The 19,633-nt window shown below is 44.0% G+C and overlaps 1 long non-coding RNA gene across 2 annotated transcripts in view; it reads left to right on the top strand.

Moving 5' to 3' along the window:
- LOC134170277 (uncharacterized) overlaps positions 1-19,633 on the top strand; it is a 49,496-nt gene that overhangs the window by 4,094 nt on the left and 25,769 nt on the right. Inside the window, exons 1-2 of one of the 2 annotated variants that reach the window (XR_009967197.1) lie at positions 4,328-6,212; positions 18,611-18,741. This is a non-coding gene — a long non-coding RNA (uncharacterized LOC134170277). Of the gene's footprint in view, positions 1-4,327; positions 6,213-18,610; positions 18,742-19,633 lie in introns of those variants that run through there. The other variant, XR_009967194.1, reaches the window with a different exon arrangement.

The following is a 19,633-nucleotide window of genomic DNA, read 5'->3' as shown; positions in this document are numbered from 1 at the left end:
GGTGGCTTTGGATGTTTACAGCTATTGCAGGCTCTGCAAGGAGCGTGAGTAGAGAAAAATGGATGTGGTTAGAACATCGCTTCATCCTGGTGTCCCCTGAGGACAGAAAGATTTATCGGGGTTAGTGGCGCCTGCACGATTGGAGTGGCCTTCTGGAAGTGCTGCTGTGGAGGAAGAGCTTCCTACAATTGTAACGTGTACCCCTCTGCATTTCAGTGAGTGACTTCAAAGCAAGGTGGTCAGAAATACTCCTATAAATATCTGACACAGAGGGAGGATACAGATTTCTGTTGTTGAATCAACTCTGAAACAGAGGCTGCATTATTCATGTGTGGATCGTGGTTTGGTGTTCCAGCTCAAGGGAATGAATAGCCAGAAAGGGAAAGGGGAATTAGCAAATTCATTTGGGTTCTTAGTTATGTGCTGCTTTAGCTGGTTCTTGCTATGGGCTGTTATTTGAGGGTTTTGAGGGCTTTGTAAAGTGCCTTTTTGTTAATTTAAACTGAAAAATTTTGAACTTGGGATGAACCTGAATCTCATACCAGAAAATCTCACACTGAAGGGAAGTGCATGCCTGGATCTGAACACAACTTTTTGTAGAGCATTCCTGTAAACAGGAATGTGTGCCTTGTGGCCTTACCAGTTCACACCAAGCAAGTATTATCTCTGAGAAAATACGGATGGCACATCCAGAATCCTTGTGAAGATAGTTCCAAAAGTTGTAAACATATTTGCTGGACAGCATCTAGTTGTAGCAGTCACCCTTGTGGCTGTTTGGCTCTTGGCATGGCCCAACAATGCCGTTAGCAGATGGAGAGGTGCTCCACATGTAGCTTTGTCTCTCACACCACCACTTCTGATGGCTGCTGTTGTTGCCTGGGCTTGAGAAAGGTATTACTTCAGCCGGAAATGGAGGCAGTGGAATGCTTTATGCCAAAAGGGAATACAGAGTACGAGTTATGATGGATGGAATGTGGAGTCAGCAGCCTGAGCTAACATGAGTGACTTGTAGGACCTGAAGCAGGTGGGATCGCAGCTGAGCTCTGTGGATGGGAACACATAATTTGACTTAAAACAGTGATATTTGGCTTTTACTGCTATTTCAGCATGATTTGGAATACAAACATAGTATGTCCTTAAAAATGTGTTTGTGTTGTGAGATGCTTCCACTTGATGTCAGGTTGTTAGGTGTTATAAGAGAAAGGATGATGTTAAGGAAGTTGTACAAATCCATTCAGATAGTCAACCTCCTATGGAGTAGCCACATGCTCCCTGACGTGGAACCTCTTCCCTCATAACTCTAAGGGAGTGTCCTGGGTTCAGCAGTAGCAGTCATGTTTTTTCCTTTGTGGTAGCTGGTGCAGTGCAGTGTTTTGACTTCCAGCCTGAGAACAGCGTTGGTGAAGCCGATGTTTTCAGTTGTTACTAAGTGATGTTTACCCTGACCAAGGACTTTGTGAGGCTCATGCTCTGCCAGGGAGGAGGGGAAGCTGTGAGGAAGCAGAGACAGGACAGCTGACCCAAACTGACCAAAGAGGTATTCCATACCACAGCACGTCATGCCTGGGATGTAACTGGGAGTTAGCCGGAAGGGCTGGGGGACTGCAGGGTTGGAGGAGGTATCGGTCGGAGCTTGGTCAGGCTTGGGGGGCGAGTTATCGGTCAGCTGGTGCTGAGGTGTTGTATTCTCTTCCCTTGTTATTTCCTTTATCATTATTATCATTGGTGGTAGCAGTAGTGATCTGTGTTATACCTTAGTTACTAAACTGTTCTTATCTCAACCCGTGGGAGTTGCATTCTTTTCGATTCTCCTCTCCGTCCCTCTGGGAGTAGGGGGAGGGAAAGAAGGGGGGGGCGTGAGTGAACAAGTTACCTGACTGGGTTTAAACCACGACAGGGAGGGTTTGGAGTTTTGTAGTACCTGCCCAGAGTTAAGCCCACCTCCTCAAGTTAACCTGATATCACAAGCTTTCCTAAGTTTTCCTTGCATGCTTTTGCTCAAGCTTAAAGGCCAAGCCAGTATTTCAGGCATCATGTAACTGCAGCGCGTAGTACAGAGAGGAACAAACGAAAGCAGGGCACCGTCACTGATAAGGTGTGGGGAGGTGGGGTCTCCTCACATGCTGCTGTAAGAAATCAACTCTGGATGGCAGAAGGTGCCAAAAAAAGCAAATATACCCCAAAATAAGCCAGCTCCTTACAACCTTGCTCTAAAATCTGATGACCAGAATAACCTTGGACTTGTAGGCAAGGCATGTCACCAGGTCATCCAAGGGTATTCTTGGTATCCCAGAGCACATGGAGCTCCTGCCTCCAGTGCTTTGGAGGGAGGTAGAACACCCCGGGAATGGAAGCTGACTGACAAATCTAGGGGAAAAAAATCCTCTTACATTTATGAGTAACCAGCTGATGCTGCAAGGCATGAAATCTGATTATAATTACTGTCTTAGGGTAGAGCTGCATCTTTTATGAGCATGTCCCATTACGGAAGTGAATCGGAATCTCTCTCAAATCATTCTGTAGGCCCTGGGGAGACCAGGATGTTTTGAATCACATCTTCCCTCCCCTTCACATGTGTACAAGCAAAGACTCACAAACACTGGATCAGAGTATGCATCCTCAAAAGATACTGAATCTTGCCACAAGGGTTCCAGGACATGGCAACACCGCTGCTCTTTCTGCTCACCTCTGGTTTTTATTCATCTTTCTTCAAGGAAATAGTGTCTTAATTCAAGGTAGCCATTATTAGTTTCTAAACAGGAAGTAATTTTGCTGATTTCCATGCAGTCGAATCATTCCTATTACTGATCTTTTCTAGCTATCTACCAAGAGTTATCACCCTCCCAAACCTTTCCTTTGATAAGCTGAAGAAATTGAATCTCTTACACCCGAGGCCCATTTCCCCAAACCTGGGACTCTGTGTTTAAACTGGTGGCTTTTAAAAACCATTAATGGATTCACCACAATTAAAAATAATTAAACATTTCTTAGGGAAATTTGTCAGTAACCAGTTCAAGCTGTGATTAAAACAGAAATGAAAAAGCTGGGCTGGAAATAGCTGCTTAAGCCTGTATTTCTTTTTAAAAGAAGGTGAGGATTTTCTGTCATTTCAGTTATTGCACGTGTATGTATTATCTGTGATACAGACATGCCTGTACTCATGTATGCATAAATATATATGTATAAAAGGAAAAGAGAAACACCCATAAAACTCACTTGCTATGGTAACTGTTGTTGTGGAAGCCAGTAATGGTCAGCAGGCCGTGAAAAGCACAGGAGATAAGAACACATCTACTATTAATACTGTTCAGTTTTAGAAGTGCTCACAATGAAGCTGCTGTTTTGACACTTTCTTCTGAAATATGAAGTATTAGGCATTGTCAGAGCCAGGATATGGGGCTAGATGGACTCTTAACTGCCTGCTGTGGTGATTCTTATCTTCCTGCATGGGGTGAATTAGAATTCTTTGGATCAATGAATGTACACAGTCTTTTCTTGTATCAGAATAACATTACACATCCTCTTGTCATTCTAACACACCGGAAGATTATTTTCAATGATAATGACAAGACCACGTCAATAATGGGACTTTTGTAGTGGGAATTTGCTTCTTATTACATCTTTCACATGGCAAATTTCCCCCTTTTTTTTTCTTCTTGAATTGCCACTCAGAAGTTGGGAGCAAAATGGTCAGAATTTAAAAAAAGATAAAAAGAAAATATCTCACTTCCGCTGCCACCGCTGCTCTAAGTTGTACAGACATTAACTTCTCCTGTGCATCCATAATTATAAAAATGCCATAGGCAGAGCCTGCATTTTGTTCTGCTTAAATATCTGTCCAGATCACAGCTTTTCCCTGATAAAGGCTATTGTTGGAAAACATTAGTATGCGCTACCTGTATTTTCCGTGTTCAAAGGAAGCAATCACAGAGCATTTATTTTTACTAAGAGCTCAGAAAATGCTGCACTGTTGCCATTCTGCAAAGAATGTATTTTCATCTCAAGGCATTATCATGAACAGATTCTTTCCAAATTCCAGGAAAAGTGTGATATTTTTGTAAGGCATAATGAAGTCTGAGCACTTACAAAACTTGATTGGTTTAAGGCCTTTAATTTCCTCCACGTTTTATTGTTTTACTTAACTAAGTTCACTGGAAATTTCTTTTGTGTAGACAATTTCTTCTAGGCCCAATGTTAAATCTTGGGCTCGATGTGTAACTGATGGAGACTGACTATTGGTGTCCACAGGAGCTGAAGAACACAGAAGTGGATTACAGGAGGTGCCAACTGTAAAACAGCTGTGCCAGGAAGTTATAAAGAGCAAAGGCTGATGGACCAACTAACTCAAGGTGACTGAAATTAGGCAGTCTGGATCCTCCTAGTGTCTTCGGAGAGAAAGAAGCATTTTCAGATACATCTCAGACAGTGCCATGGATTTAGGTCAATATCACTCTGAAAATCAAGGAAGTTAATTCACATTTTCCAATATGCGGGATAGGAGCATAAGGCTTCCTGAAAGTCAGTAGGATTTAGCCTCCTAAGTTGGGAAGATGCTTTAGAAATAGGGCTGGTTATCACCTCCATTTAGTACTTTATCTTTGGTTTGGTCATGCTGCATTTTTGCTTGGACTATTTGTCCTCCTAACAAATAACCAATTTAAAGTTAATTACAATTGATCAGTCTTTTCTAAGCCTTCAGTTTTCACACTTTGCTGCACTGTAAAACTTGCCAAGGAAAATGGTGTCATAATTGCAACATTTTGCACCTTGACATTAAGTGTATATTTCACTCATGGCCAATTTAAAAATCAAAATAGAAACTTCGTAATAATCTCCCTTTACAGTTTGGGTTATGAGAAGCTGAGAATTCCCTTAGGCTTGATTGATAAAACATGGCATTTATCCTATTCCTAGGATGATGTTCAGCAAACTTTATGACAGAGGGAAACAGCTGGTAAAGTGGGTTCATGGAAAGGTGAAGGTAATATAGACATAAAAAACAAGAGGATAATGATTTTAAAAGGGATAATAGTTGTAATAACACCATTAACCTTTTGCTTCAAATTATTGAATGTGTGGTCTCTTCAGCAGGCTAATCAAAGGTTTGCATTAACTGCAATGCACGAGGAAGTGGCAATATACAACCTGAGGTGATTTTTTTCCCTCTTCCAATTATTCGCTATCCAACCCTTACTGGGGAAAAAAAAAAGAGGAAAAAACCAGCCCTTTGGCTGTTGAAGACCCCTTCCCATTTTGAAATGAAGCTGACCTGCTTTCAGAAGAAACAAGCTCCAGCTTCCTTTCTGCTTTGTAAGAGATGGATTTTGATAGGGGAAAAAAAAATAATATTATGTTATAGATACATAGAAATTAAAGTCAAAGATGTAAATGTATGGGGCAGACTCCCAGGAAGAGCCAGCCCCAAGCTGTGTGGTGGTGCCGTGTAGAGGGGATGTCAGCAGAGGCCCAAGGGCAGGCATACAGAGCTCTGCATTGACAGGGTAGGCACAGCACTAGGGAGGTCTCAGGGCTTACTTGCCGTGTGTGCAGCTCCCTGCTACTCTGTGTAGGTCAGTTCTGGCATCTAAACAGCTAAATCAGGCTGGAACAGGAAAACTGCCTTTTTTACTTGTGTGCTACGTGCACAGAGTTGCCTTGCAGAGACAGACTATGCTTTGACACTTTATTCGCATGCTAAAAGACAAACATATTGATGGTGGAAAATGGCCACAGATGATGGAAAAGCTCACAGTGACATGATGGAATTGTTCAGGAATTTGACTGGTTGGACAAATCTGCACCAGTATATGATTTTGCAGGTGGTGATCTGTTTTGTTCACTTAAGGCATCTATCCCAGGTGCACGTCAGAGCACCTCTGTTCAGAAACCTCCCTTCTGTATGCAGTCAGTGGAGAGAGAACCACCTGAGTCAGACACACAAAGCAAGATTGTCTGACTGGCTTGCAGTGTGTCATGTCAATCTAGTAAGAAAGGAATAAGTGTAAAAAGAAGTTTTCACTCTTCCTCACTGACAAAACCCCACACCGTTAACAGCCCCATTCTGTTGTAATCAGAAGATGGTGAAAGACTTCAGGAGCCACGTGCCTTGAATTTGAATTAACCAGATTGAATTTAAAATCAACACACTGAAAGGGCCTGAGATAAGAAGTCAGAACATTCAGAGGAAATGAGAACTGTTCCAGGAACTAAAGGTGAGAGAAACACTAAGTCACATTAAAAATATTCCACTAGAAAAGAAACACCTTTTCTTTTGCAGGACACCTTTTCTTAGAAGTCATCTATAATCAGTAACCTTTCCCAGGCACTTTCTCAGGCTTTTTTTAGTCACTGAATCCTTTGTTTCAAAACCACCCATTGATTCAGTGCCCTAAGTGAGAAGTAATTAAGGTGGACAGAAATCTTGCCTGCTGGATGGCTGTATGAGGTGTAGAAGAGAGTGGCAGCAAGGGGGTGAATGAATTTCTCCAGAAGAAAGCTCTAACAACATGTGAGTCTTCTGTAGTGTATCGTTAAATATACGTGTATGTAGATGTGCAGTTCTAGTCAGCTTCCTATTGATATATTTATTTCCATATACACACATGCTGATGTACATACGTGTGTGTTCCTCAAGGATAATGAACTGTTTAGGCAGTACTTTGTCAGAATATCATTTAAAGTGTTACATCCTTTTAATGCACAGTAGTTTAAGCAAACTCCAAGGTTCTTACTCGGCAATAAACCCATTAAATCATCTTAAATACCATGTCATAATGACAATTTGATGCCACCAGATGTGGCACTAGGGATCTTTCCTTTTTTTAAATGATTTCCTGGAGATACAGCTTCCTGAATTTGATATTCTCTAGCCTGTTTGCACAGCTGCTAGATCACAGAGCTCTGCCATCATTTTGCCTTGCATCAGTTACTCACTAAATCATGTGTGGCATGACTACAGACTCCCTGCATCTGAACCGTTTAGGCTCATACTCACTTCACCCTCATAAAGGCTGAATAGTTGGGCTATATGGGAGAGGGTGCATGAGTGTTAAAATCCATGAGCAGTATCTATTCCAGCTGTGGAGCTTTTAGAGATGCAGTCAGAAGAGTGTACACCCTATTCGGCATCCTAGTTACGATGCTAAGCGAAACACACAGATGCCTGGCCACTTTCCTGGATTTTCTCACCTGTTGGCCAAAAAGGAAACCAGATCGATAGTACAGCACCTCTTCTCTACAGGGCAGAGTTGGGAGAGGGGCACATTAGCAGCATACAACAGCAAAATAAATACTATTTCACCCCGAGCATGTTTAAGTAGTAGAGCAAGTCATGGGGAAAACTCAGAGACCAACAACAGAAATATGTTAAATGAGGAGCAAGATGAGGAAGGATGCTTTCCTGGCCCTGGAACAGCCCCTAATCCAAGAAGACCCTAATTTCTGATAGACAGAAAGCAGGAGACCATCTAGTGAGCACTGGACCCAGCAAAACAGGACACTGGGCCTTTGCTGTGATGTAGTATGGGGGCAACGCTGTTGTCAGGCTTTTTATCATGTTGTGAGTTTGTATTGGGTGAGTGCTGTGAAATCTGAGGGCAAATCTGGCTGCTCTCCCTCTGAGACCCTGTGTTGAGCATGCATTTTCCCCTAATAAAGGTCTGTGAGAGACATACGTTGGCAAGGATTTGAGGTGAGGTTGTGGAATTAGAACGTGCTAGTAAGTGTGATTAACATCTGAGGCACCAGCATTGATGGTAGGGCTTGGAGCTGCTCTTGGGTGGGTCAAAATCCTGGTCTGTGACCCTGAGGGATCACTTTGGGCATTTTGTGAGGGTCAGGAAGATGGGCACAAGACACCGAAAGCACACCTATTGTTAAGTGACAAATGCCTACTCAGCCTGAGCATGATTTATTGTCATCACAATATTGACCTCAGTGCCAAAGGATTATTAAATCCTGATTCAGTGTGAATTTGAAATACTCTTCAAAAGGCTGATTCAAAGCCAAGTGGAACAATTACCATTGCCTTGCATGGAGTCTTGGTTTGATTTGCTGTTCAGCTCTGGGGCTGACACGAGTGTTTGAGTAGTTCTGTATTGAAGAGGGCATGAAATGCTGTCTAGATTACCCTCCAGTGAAGTGTAATATTTGATAACATCAGTAAATACAAAACAGAAGCAAAATGACAACAGCATTTGAGCATCTTGTGATAGTAAATGAGGTGGAAAAGTTAAATGGATATAGAAGAGGATCCCCAGAGGTTGGATCACAGCATGATGCTGGTAGAAGCCCAGTTGTTACTGTACTGATAGCAACATGTGGAGCTCTGAATCTTTTTGGATCGTGGCTGAACAGAGAGAGGCAGCTTGTAGCTGCCTTTTCTCCTATTCATATTGTATAGGCTGTCCTCCTCTCCTGCCAGCAAACAAATAAAACTCTGTGCCAGCTATAGCAGCAGTTTACATGGAAAAGCAATGAAGCAATTTCAGGAAAGTATTAGATGTAATTTTGGCTTTTTTTTGCTGTCACTTAGCAGCTAGAAAGAGGAGATGCACTGATGTGCAGAGCCGGGCGTGTATTATGCAAACTCATATCACAATCTCATTGACTGTTTGTGGACCCCCATATTTCTCTGTTTCCATCTGTTGTTTTAAGGCTAAGTTGTTTGGAGGATGTCCAAATTCTTTTCCCTTCCCTAACTTTGGTGAAGTACCTGCCTGCCTTAGGCTCCCTACATAGACAAAAGACAGAGAAGCTGCTCCAAAGAATGTGATGTGCCAGGGGATGCTCCTTTCTCTCCTTCTCCTCCTTCCCTCCTTCCATACTCTAACTGCACAGGGATTTTACAGGTGCCTAAATACATCTCCACAGTCAAGGACTGGAGTCGATGGTGTGCATTTGGGTTTTGCTGCTGTCTTCAGCTGGTTGTGATTCAGAATTAGGATAATGCAGACTGTAAGGAGGATGAATGTGTGATCCACCAGTTGCCCATGGCCCATGAGTGGGCAGCAGCAGAAGCTGCCATGTCTCAGTCTAGGCAGTAGCTCATGCAGTATTTCAAGAGATAACAAGGGAATGTTGAGCTTATCCAAGGAAACAGAAATGGCAGAGAAGATAAATAAGCAAAGCATATAAACCATAAATGCAATGCTATTGAAATTAAGTATGTTTTAATTTCTGGAAAGAATGACATTTTGGTGTTAGATTTCTTGAAGAGGGAAAGATTACATGCATCATTAAAAGAAAATGTTTTCAAGAGCCCTTTTAAAAAATTGTATCCATGTTGCAATTGCCATGTGCAAAATATAAAAACCAGAGAAGGGAAGAAAACCCAGCAAGCAGTGGAAATAGCCCATTTTGTGAATGATAGGAAGAAATATACCATCTGTGATTTAGTGCAGTTCCCAAGATCCCATCTGTGATCGAAGCACAGTCCTCATTGAAGGCTGAATCCCTGAGCTGTTCCATATGATAAAATATTTCTCTTGGAAGATGCTTAGGCTAATGGGTTTGTTTTGCTGGAATATGGCTCTTCTAGATGAGACATAAACCCTTAAAGGCCTAATTTTGCTTCCAGTGGCCAACTACAGCTGACGTCAGGAGGAGCAGGAGTGAAAGGTCAAAGATCGAACACTTTTCCTTCAGAATTTCTGTACTACTTTTTATGAGGTCAGATTGTTGGGTCTAAGGAGGGCTAGATAGTGATTTTGTGAGCTTTAGTGTCAGATGTGGTGGTCGCTGGGCTCCTTGTACGAGGAGGTCTCATGGTGCAGCTGCAGCTCTGCAAAGGAAGTTCCTACTGTTTCCTTTTGTTTCTGCTGTGGCTTTCAGCAGAATGAATGAGGGATCCTTCAAACTGGTGGCAGGCCTCTAATGCAGATGTAACGCTGAAGTCTCCTGGTGCCTTTACAGTGTTGTTACTGTGAACCCTCAGTCCTACTGCAGAGGTGGCTTGAGCTGTATCAGGTATTTATCCAAATGCAACGGATTTCATTCTAATCCTCTATTAATTGCACACACACATACAGACTGACGCTACTGCAGTTACCACTGAAATTTATATTTGAATAATAAATGCATTCACCTGGTTAATATATGTTTATATTTTCTACTCTATATAATTACATGCTGATTATGCAATTATTGAAAATACATATTTTGCACAATTATGCTATTACTGAAATAATGCCTGCAATAGAACTGCCTGTGTGTGTGTGCATGGTGGTTGGTTGTTTTGGAGTCGTCCTGAGCTCATGCAGCTCCGTCTCAAGTGAGGTGCTGCTTGAGCAGACAGTGATATACCACAGGAGCATGTGTGTTATTACTGTTATCACCTGTGGGTGAATCTCGCTCCACTGCAAAATGGTTTTGGCTTTATTATAAACCACCTGCGATAAGGTTGTTCATCCAGCCTGATTTTGTGCTTGGCTGCCCTGGCTTCCCGTGCCCCTTGGTTGTGATGCACGGTGTGAGGTGCATGCAGGTGGGAGGTATGGGCATCTGACAGCCACTGTCTGCCCCTTACACTGGGCTGTGGGGGTCAGGCCACCACGCCCCAGTATGCATTTGCCTCTGCTTAGCTTAGAACAGAGCTTTCACTGCCTGCACATGCTCAGAGCACTCCAGGCATCCTGCCAGGTGTGTGTGAGGGATAGGGCAGATACGTGTCACAGCATGTGATGTCCTATTGGGGAACACCACTGCAGCTGGCTCTGGCTGTGGTGCTGTTGTACTCGGGGGGTTCCTACTCACCAGCTTAATACAGATGAATAAACAAACAAGTAGCAGCCGTTGATAGCAACAGCATCTGTGTTTGTACTGACGGCGAGTGAAACGCTTCACCCGAGCTAACACAACAAAGCAGCGTCAGAGGTGGGAGCGGGATGTTGGCCTCCCACCTGGGAGGCCTTCCTGGGATCAGATAGAGGAAGAGAGTCCTGTTCAACAGGATAAATAGAGCCTGGCTTTGCCTCCCCTGTGCTGTGTGGATCTCACAGCCAAAGGGTTAAGAAGAACTGAGTGTGTTCGGCATGCTCTGCGGAGCGCCCAACGACGGTCTGAACATGAATGACCAAATTGCTTTTTACTTTTCAAATTAAGGCCTCTGTCTATGGGCTAACACTGTGCTTCCATTAAAGAAAGGAATTTGTTACCACTCTGATTTTTAATAGGGTAAGACCCTGCCATTCCATCTCACAACTTTACTGACATGAGATCTTATTAAAAGCAATCCTCCCCCTTCCCCTCCTTGAAATCTGAGCTTCCAATAGCTTCATCCACATCATGTTTATTTTATATACGCAGCTCTGCAGCTGCTGTTTCCTTCTTCTCCGATAAATGACAGCATAACTGTTGCATCCACTAAAAAAGTAAATAAAATTAAATGGGGAAGAACAATACATCTCTGGCAGAGAATAATAACTCTTTTAAAGCAGATATCTAAATTGTACAGCCTGATCTTAATTGTACAGATAATTCTTTGTTATTTCAAGCAACTTGGAATGCGACAGCAAACATGCTCTTGGCAGCATATCCCAAGAGATTTCTGTGGAAACAATGGGGAGAATTCTCCTGAACTGAAAGGAGACTGAAGTGTCTTTATTAGGTTAATAAGGCTATAGTCTGTGAGGAGGAAGAGAGGAAGAATATGCTATGATCTGTTGGTTGGTTTGGAAGGGTTCTTTAATCAGAGACTGTGCTGGATGAGGCCCTATTTGGGTGTTTTATGGGAGGCTGTGAGCGTTAGGTGTCAGCAATGAGCCCCTTGCCAAGCCAGCCCCCATCCACTGCGTCCTGCTTCCAGCTGGTTAGCCAGGCTGGTCCCATGTTGGACTGGTGCCAATGATGTGTGGCCCCATCCAGGCTCCAGGCCAGCGCCTTTTTGTTATCAGCCTGCTCTGTTTCATTGTCTCAGCCATCTCTGATGAAGCCAACACCAACAGTGGAGGCCAGCAGCAGCATGCTGCTAGTTACTGGTGCTGTTCAGCCATGGCTGTGGGGCTAGGGTACAATTTAAGATATTTATTCAGTCCTTAGACAAAAATCCTCTTGAATTTGTCTGGAATTTGTCTGAGGAGCTAGAAAACAATATTAAAGCAGAACAAAGAGATAGAGACTAATGTGAACTCAAACTACTGAATTAGAGGAAGACAGTATTTGTGGTAGCATCAGAAACTGTAATTGTTTTTGAGAATCATCCAGCTCTTTCTGGAATAAGGGGAAGCTGTGCAGGTAAGAGGACAAATACATAATCCATGTAACGACTTTAAAAATGTAGAAATCTTTTATTTAAAAGAGAAAGCTAAAACTGTGAAAGGTGGGAAGGTCATGGTGTGTGCTGAAAGTAGCTATGACCTTGGGAAAGACCAGGCTGGACAGGAGCACTGCTGCTCTAAGGGAGTAGCAACAGATGACAGCCAAGGTGGGCGCTCCATCTTAAAGGAATAACGGCTATAAAATGAATGAAAAGGTTTCCAGAAAAGGTGAAGTAGCACTAGTGGGAGATTTACCTTGGATGTTCTCTGGGAGATGGCTGGAGGAAGAGGTGAAGAAGGGCCAGGAAAGGCCGTGGTGTGGCTGTACGCTGCACAGCAGAACACAACCTTTCTGCTCTTCTGGGTGTAGAGCTGGCACTTGCCAGCTCTGCCATTACTGCCGTGTAAGTGGTGATCTGGCATTGGTGTGGCACCCTGGAACATGCTGTGGGGACCGAGCTCTGTGCAAAGGAGCCCACATGTTGGGAGGGTGGGTGCTTGCAGTTCTTCCTGTGTCTTGAGGGCAGCCTTAAGCCTTCTACATATCACATTTACTGTGTAATTGATGGCCATTTACCCTTGCACCTAAATAGATAGCAGCAAGTTGTTTACTGCGGCCTCAGCCTGTTTTCCTGCCCTGCTTGCAGGGCAGGGTGCTGCCTGGAGGCCAGGCTTGGGAGAGGATGGGGTGAAACCTCAGCTTCCAGGAGAGGAAGGGGAGGATGCTCCAGACCATGTTCACGTACCTGCTCTGCAAGGCAGGCTGAGGCTGGCTGTGGGTTACTGTTCCAGTGCAGCCTCAGGGATAAATAAAAAGACACGTTCACATGAATGCTGGCCCTTGTGCAAGCTCCAGGTGTCAGCAGGTAAAAGGACAGCTTCTTGTCCTCAGCTTTTCCAAAGGGAAACCTGCGTGTCTCCCTGTTACTACTTCAGGAGGATTCCTTTCTGCTGGGCTGGACTATTTTCTCTTTGCTCCGTCATGGCATGGCTGTGAGTAACAGCATCACTCAGCTCCCCTTGGGCCAGGGAATTCCAGGCACTGACACAGGACAACATCTGGCCCTTTGAACTGATCCAGTAAGTACCAGACACAGCCTGGTATGAGAGGCAGGAGGAATCTATAAACTTGAAGCCCCACCCTTGTTTTCTGATGCTGCAGTTTGGTAAATTGCAACAAGGTCACTGCAGGGTCCGTTTTTGTGTTTTAATCAGGAGGAAGAGTTACAGCTTTTGGAGTATTTGGCCTAGTCATTATCATACAGATGCTGCATGTATATGCTCCAACTTGAGGCACAGCACAAAGTAGTTTGATATTAATACAAGCTAGAACTCATCATGGAATAATCACATCAGCAGAGATTTATCTCTTGGTGAAGACGAGAATTTGTCTGGGAGCCGATCAGAATTTTCTCTGTGGACTAAACACTAAATTAGCACCAACGAGGTGGCGAGGACACGGTGAGCAAGAAGTCTTGCCCTGTGAATAAGGGCAATAAATGAGGTCTTAATTTAGTTGCATAAGCTCTTAACCTTTCTTGCTGCAAAGTGCCATCTAGTGTTCACAGCCATAGCCTGCCAGCGAGGTACCGTCCTGGCAGGCTTAAAAGAGCTTAAAAGCACTAAAGGGAAGGCAGACAAGCAAATAAACTTTAATTGTTAATAACCAGATGTTACTGATCTTTAATACATGTTTGTAGTAACTTAGGTAAATGAAGCTTCTTTACTATGTGATGGAATAGGAGATGTTTCAACTGGGTTCAAAAATCAATCTGGATCTCATAAAACAAAGCAGAGCATGTTACTGGAAAAGCAGTTGTGGAATTTCATGCACAAAATGTATGCCCAACGATGTGTCAGATTTGCACATGCAGTGAGCACTGTGGCATAATTAATGTTATTTATGTGGCAGTGGTGTTTCTGCATGCTCCTGAGGGAAGTGGGATCATGCACTGCACATGGAGCAGTGCAGGATGGATGGTCCCTTCCTTGTAAGTTTGCAAATGAGCTGCACTGAGAAGGTGAATCCAGGAGCAAGAGAGCACCTTAATGGCCATGAGCCACCATGTAGGTGCATGCAAGTTAACTGTGCATGCAGATCAGTCATAAATAGCAAATGTACTTTGCAAGCATAAAATCAGACCCAGCAAAGACACAGTTTAGCATCTAAAGTGCAAGAACAGGAGAGGGATGATCCACAAGAACACTTCGAAGTTGGAGGCGGGGGGGAGGTAAAAAAGTGCACAAAAATAACTCCTTATCCAGATTTGTATCTGGGGCATCTTTCGCACTGTTTGGGGCTGTCCTGATTGGCTTGGCAATCTCTCTGCCACATCTGATCACCCCTGAAACCACCCTGAGCACAAACCTCAAACACAAAGGTTGTTATCATTATTATTTGTTGTTATCTGCAAAGCGCTGACAGCACTTAGAAGTGCCAAAGCATTCATGCTCTGGGTTCTACTCTTGCAGTGGCTAGGAGCAGAGTCTTAATTAGCCCAAAGAACGTCCATGATAGAGGACAGCCCCAGTGACAGGGAGCAAATTAGGTCTCTGACCCAGCAAAGCATTTAACCATGTGCCACAGTTTTTTAGTCCGTGTATCTCTGGATTAAGACCTGGATGATGTAACCTTTTGCTGCCTTTAATTTTTCTGATTGCAGCATGAAGCACGGCTCAGCTTGCTTGCTCAGAAATCCCTGTGTACGGTATTAATCTGCTTTCTAAACTGACTCCTTGTGTCTGGACAAAACACCAGGGGTTCCTCTAAACCAAAGGATCTTTCCCATCTACCTTCCTAGACTTTCTGTAGGAAATCCCAGCCCTGTGTTCAGCCAGCCACGAATGGCTTCTCCTTTTCTGCTTTGTGATCTGCTATATCTTTCTCATGTTCCTTGTCTCACCTTCGTGATAAATAATAAAGTAAACAGAACAGCAGCAAAGAGCCTGTGAGGCTGCACAGATTATAGGGGATCCTGAGAAATACCCAGTTCCTGGAGTTCGGGAGGCAGAAGGGAGTCACCTTGCTGTCAGAACTGCTACAACCTGCAGGAGTTTAACAGAAAACTCCCTGGCAATGAGGGCTGTATGAGGAGCTACATGCACCTCAGAGGGAATTCTGAGTTTACCCTGGGTCTTCTCATGCCATAGTAGAGGCTTATTCTCTGAAAGACAGTCTGGGAGCACGTCTGCTTTGCTTTGCAAGCCACATTGTAAGCTTGGTGGTTTCAGGGTGGAGAGAACAGAAGGTTTAAGGAAGAGATGTCAGCTGGAAGTCGGTGGGTGTTACACTTAATGATCTGCTTGCATCCCTGTTCAGAAACCCTCTGGGAGAATGTGCTATAAAATGCTCTCCTATGATACCTGCTCTTTTCCTGTACTTGCTGTTGGGCATCTGAAAGCACTGGGCTAGATGGACCTTTGGTCTGTGCACGTCACTTCTCTTATCTCCCATGTCCTTCAGTATGATTCTCTTAAGGTCTGTTTGTTGTTTCCATTTCTCTGACAGGACACAGTACCATGGAGGGCACCCCCACCTCTCTGGCCCTGTCCCACTGTGAAGTTGCACTTACACATGTACTGCATGAAGCTGGCAGATGGGGTCCTGTGAAATCTTTGCACTCCTGACCATGTGCATCTGTCTCTTCTTCTGAGCTGTTAGAGATGCTGTAGCACTGGATGCTGAATTATAAACTGCTTTGGTCATCTTAAATTTTGATGCAAAATTAAAACGAGGGAATTTTATCAGCTCATGGTAGAAGTGATCACTGCGACTGTTTCTCATTTGCACTGACCAGAAGTGCCCAAGTGAGCATCTGAACCTAGATGTTGACAGGCTTCTCAGTCAGCAGTACAAGAGAAACAGACACAAGAGAGTGCTTCTGAGCTCTGGGAGGCAACCTCAGAGGTTTGCACGTCAGGGTTAAAGCTCCCCTTGCAATGGAACCACCAGTTCTTTCCTAAAGACCAAGTGTGTTGCAGCATATGCCCAAATAGAACAGAGCGTGCCGAGAAACTTGAACTGGGGTTTGTTTATTGTCATGTACTCAGAGCAGCAGCATTTGTGCAGATCAGGGCTGAAGATGGTGAGGGGGGTGGGGAGGTGGGGGGAAGCCCACCCCTCTCTTAATTACTAGAGCACAGTGTTTCTTTAGTGCCACCTCTTGGCCAGCCCACTGTAAAGTTTCCTGCAAAGACTGGAGTATCTCATGTGACGTAAACATGTGAAACCTGCTCTGCTCCGTGCTGGTGGTTCACGGAAGAGGCAAATATCATACATTAGCATAGAAGAATAGCCTGAAATATTTGTATTATTTCTTCCTTTGTTTCTTTCCAGGCTTATGCTCTGATGGGCACGGTATGGGTTTTGAGGTAGAATCCCACCAGCTGGTGTGTGCTCAGGCTTCAAATAGGATCATGGCAAAAACCTGAGCATTTTCAGATATATCACAGTATTCCCCCCGTCAGAAGTTGCATACGGGTGCAGTAGAGAATGCTCTTTAGGCAGGTGGTCACCCTTGAGGTGAGGTCCGCAAGTGAAAGATTCATCCATTACATCTCAGGTAATCTGTAAAAACAGTTCATTGCCTCCCCATGTCATAAACCATGAGAATCTGGTTTGTAACCTGAGTGCACGTACCTTCCATTTCTAACTGGTGATTTTGGTTACGTCTCGATGGCGAGCTCTTCCAACCAGCACTACCTGATATATTTTAAAAGAATGGATGCTATCCTAGTTACCACCAACTGATTAATACAATTAACTCAATAATAGATTAGAAACATACCTTCTCATATAAATTACATATTACCCTACTTTACTGCCTAGCCACTGATTGCAATGGTTTCTCCAAGTGCTTATCTTTAAGCCTCAAAAGCATCCCACTGAACCTGGCAGTAGAAGGCAACCCTCATATCACAAATCACATCTCCAACCCTGGCAATTCATAATTTGAAGACGCAGCAACCCAAGTGTTTGTGAACTGCAGTGATTCTTTTCATTTGGGCTTCTCCTGAGCATATTATGTGACTGAGTATGGTTTTACTCATTAAAGTCTCAGATAGTGCTTGTTTTGTTAACAACTGTTAGGGCAGGGGTTCTTCCTTTTAATTGGCACCATCGGGAAATGAGTAGGGAATTGCTCAGGATGAAGGCAAAGATGAGGAAAGGCCTTGCACTTTTCCATGCTGCAAAAGTTGTCCTGTTTGGAATAGCCACATCTGACCTGGGAACCAGCTCACCCTTTATTGCTGTTGGGGGCTGGAGGGAGAAGGAAATTTTCTTTCAGGATAAAGACAATCCACACGTTGCCAGCAGATCCAGAAAATAATCATTTGAAAGCAGAAAGTTGCACACTTCAGGCTGCTGGCGAACCAGGCCTTTAATGCAAATTGAATATCTTTGTTCCCAGGTTTTTTCCAATCTTGCACCACTTGTTCAGCATTTCCTCGTTTTTTGGCACTGGTTTCCATAGCTGCGTGCAATCACACTCTCACACAGATGCCGTTCCGTGTTCAAAGCACTGAATGCTACAGGGCATATTAGTGGTTTTATGCTTTAGATCTATCTTTATGTAACTTCAGAGCTCATTAATATATACCATTTTATGTGATTAAAAAACAACAACCTGGCACATGAGAAGCTTTGAACAGGAGAACGGATTGCAAGGAAATGGCTTTTTTTTCATTATGCAGATTTTAAGCTAGACATGAGATGGACCCAGCGAGTCAATGGACAAGGTACAACTGGTGCAAGGTAATCATTCCCTACCTGTGTGAAAACCCAGGAAGAGTCAAACACTATTTGAAACGCGAAGATTTTCACATCATGATTTCACAACAGTGGATATAAATGAGTGAAAAATGCCACTGTGGTCCTTTAAGGCTGCTTAAAATCTCAGGGAAAGCCATTGTCTTTTGCTGTGTGAAAAGCTGAAGACAGGACTGAGGTGTGGATGTACCAGAGTGATGGGCTCACTAGGAACCTCTAAGAGCAGAGACCAGAAAGGTGTAAATACTCTGGCTGTTGGTCAGGTACAGTTCCCCCACTAGTTACAGCCTGAAATGTTGACTCTAACACTGTTTTGCCACAGAAGGATTAAGAACATGTGTGCCAGAGCAGTTCTTCTATGGCTGTGGTTGCTGGCTTTGAAGGATTGAGGTGATGAATGTCTCCTGGACCAAATATATTTCTGAATTTTCTGTCCATCAGTTCTGACTTTTCAAGCTCCTTTCTGTCCAATGACACCAGCCTGCCCCCAGCCTGCCAAAGCACAGGCTGGTTTTGCAACAGCAACAGAAGAGATTGACCTTTTCGGTTGTGTGGCTGTCCATGATGTGGCTGTCTCTCCTGCCAGGGTGAAGATCACACAGCACAGGCTGACATCCTCACTCATGCTGTGACGGCTGCAACAATGAGGAGCCATGGGATGAATCAGGAACCAAAGCCAACTCATTATAGAGCATCCAAAAGCTGAGACGTCTGAAGGTAAGGAAACTTCTTGGTGCATTTGACAGCAATCAGAATACCAACATGGTCTTGAGGGACATTTGGGAGTGAGAAGGAAGGATGCCAGTGCAGTGTGAATAAAAAATTGACTGTTACTGAGGTATCTGGAATGCTGTAGGTGCATGTGCGTAGGCATCACTGAGCAAAGGAGAGACACTCCCCCATCCCTCTGGGGAGCCCATATTTGTAATGAAGTTTTCTAGAAAGAAAAGATCCTTTGTGTTAGGATGGTCTGTCATCACTGCAGCGTGGGCAATGGCAGTAATGGAAAACCTGGTGTATAATCCACCGGATGCTCACTAAAACCTTCCAAAAATGGTCAGGCAAGCATGTTTTTCCTGCCTTAATCCCCGAGTTTGTGTTAGGGGTGTGTGACTCAAGTAGCAGTGCAGCCCCGGGTGGCTGGAATGGTGATAGGGAGAGCCACGCAACCCACACCAACTGCATGCATTTCCCCAGTGCTGGGCAGCTTTCTCCCCTTTTCCCTTCTTCACATTCAAAGGGCTGTACTGATTGTATGCAACTATGCCTGTGATTATATGCAAATTGTGACTAATGTATGAAATGAAAATCCCTGCCTGATGGCACAGAGATCTTCGACAGCTACTCCGCAATTACTGCCTCGCGACAATTTCTGCCGGGTGTTACTTACTCCAACACAATGCTGAGCACAGGCAATTTACTGCAGAGGTCATAAAGAAAAAATTCATTAAACCCACACCATGTAAGACCAGGTAGTTTCCCAGCTCCTGCTCCTGCTCGGTGTAAAGCCTTGGAGGCTGGCTGGGTGGCTGCCCAAGGGAAAAATCCCTCTCTGATGTGTGCAGCAGCAGTCGCGGTGGGGCAGTGAGCTGTGTGCTTTGTAGGAGGA

This window comes from Pezoporus occidentalis, unplaced genomic scaffold (assembly GCF_034315485.1).
Source record: "Pezoporus occidentalis ecotype Australia unplaced genomic scaffold, CSIRO_AGI_Poc_V1 ctg11, whole genome shotgun sequence".
Lineage (NCBI taxonomy): Eukaryota > Metazoa > Chordata > Aves > Psittaciformes > Psittacidae > Pezoporus > Pezoporus occidentalis.
Note: the sequence above shows the minus strand (reverse complement) of the source record. Positions and strands in the feature narration are given on the sequence as shown.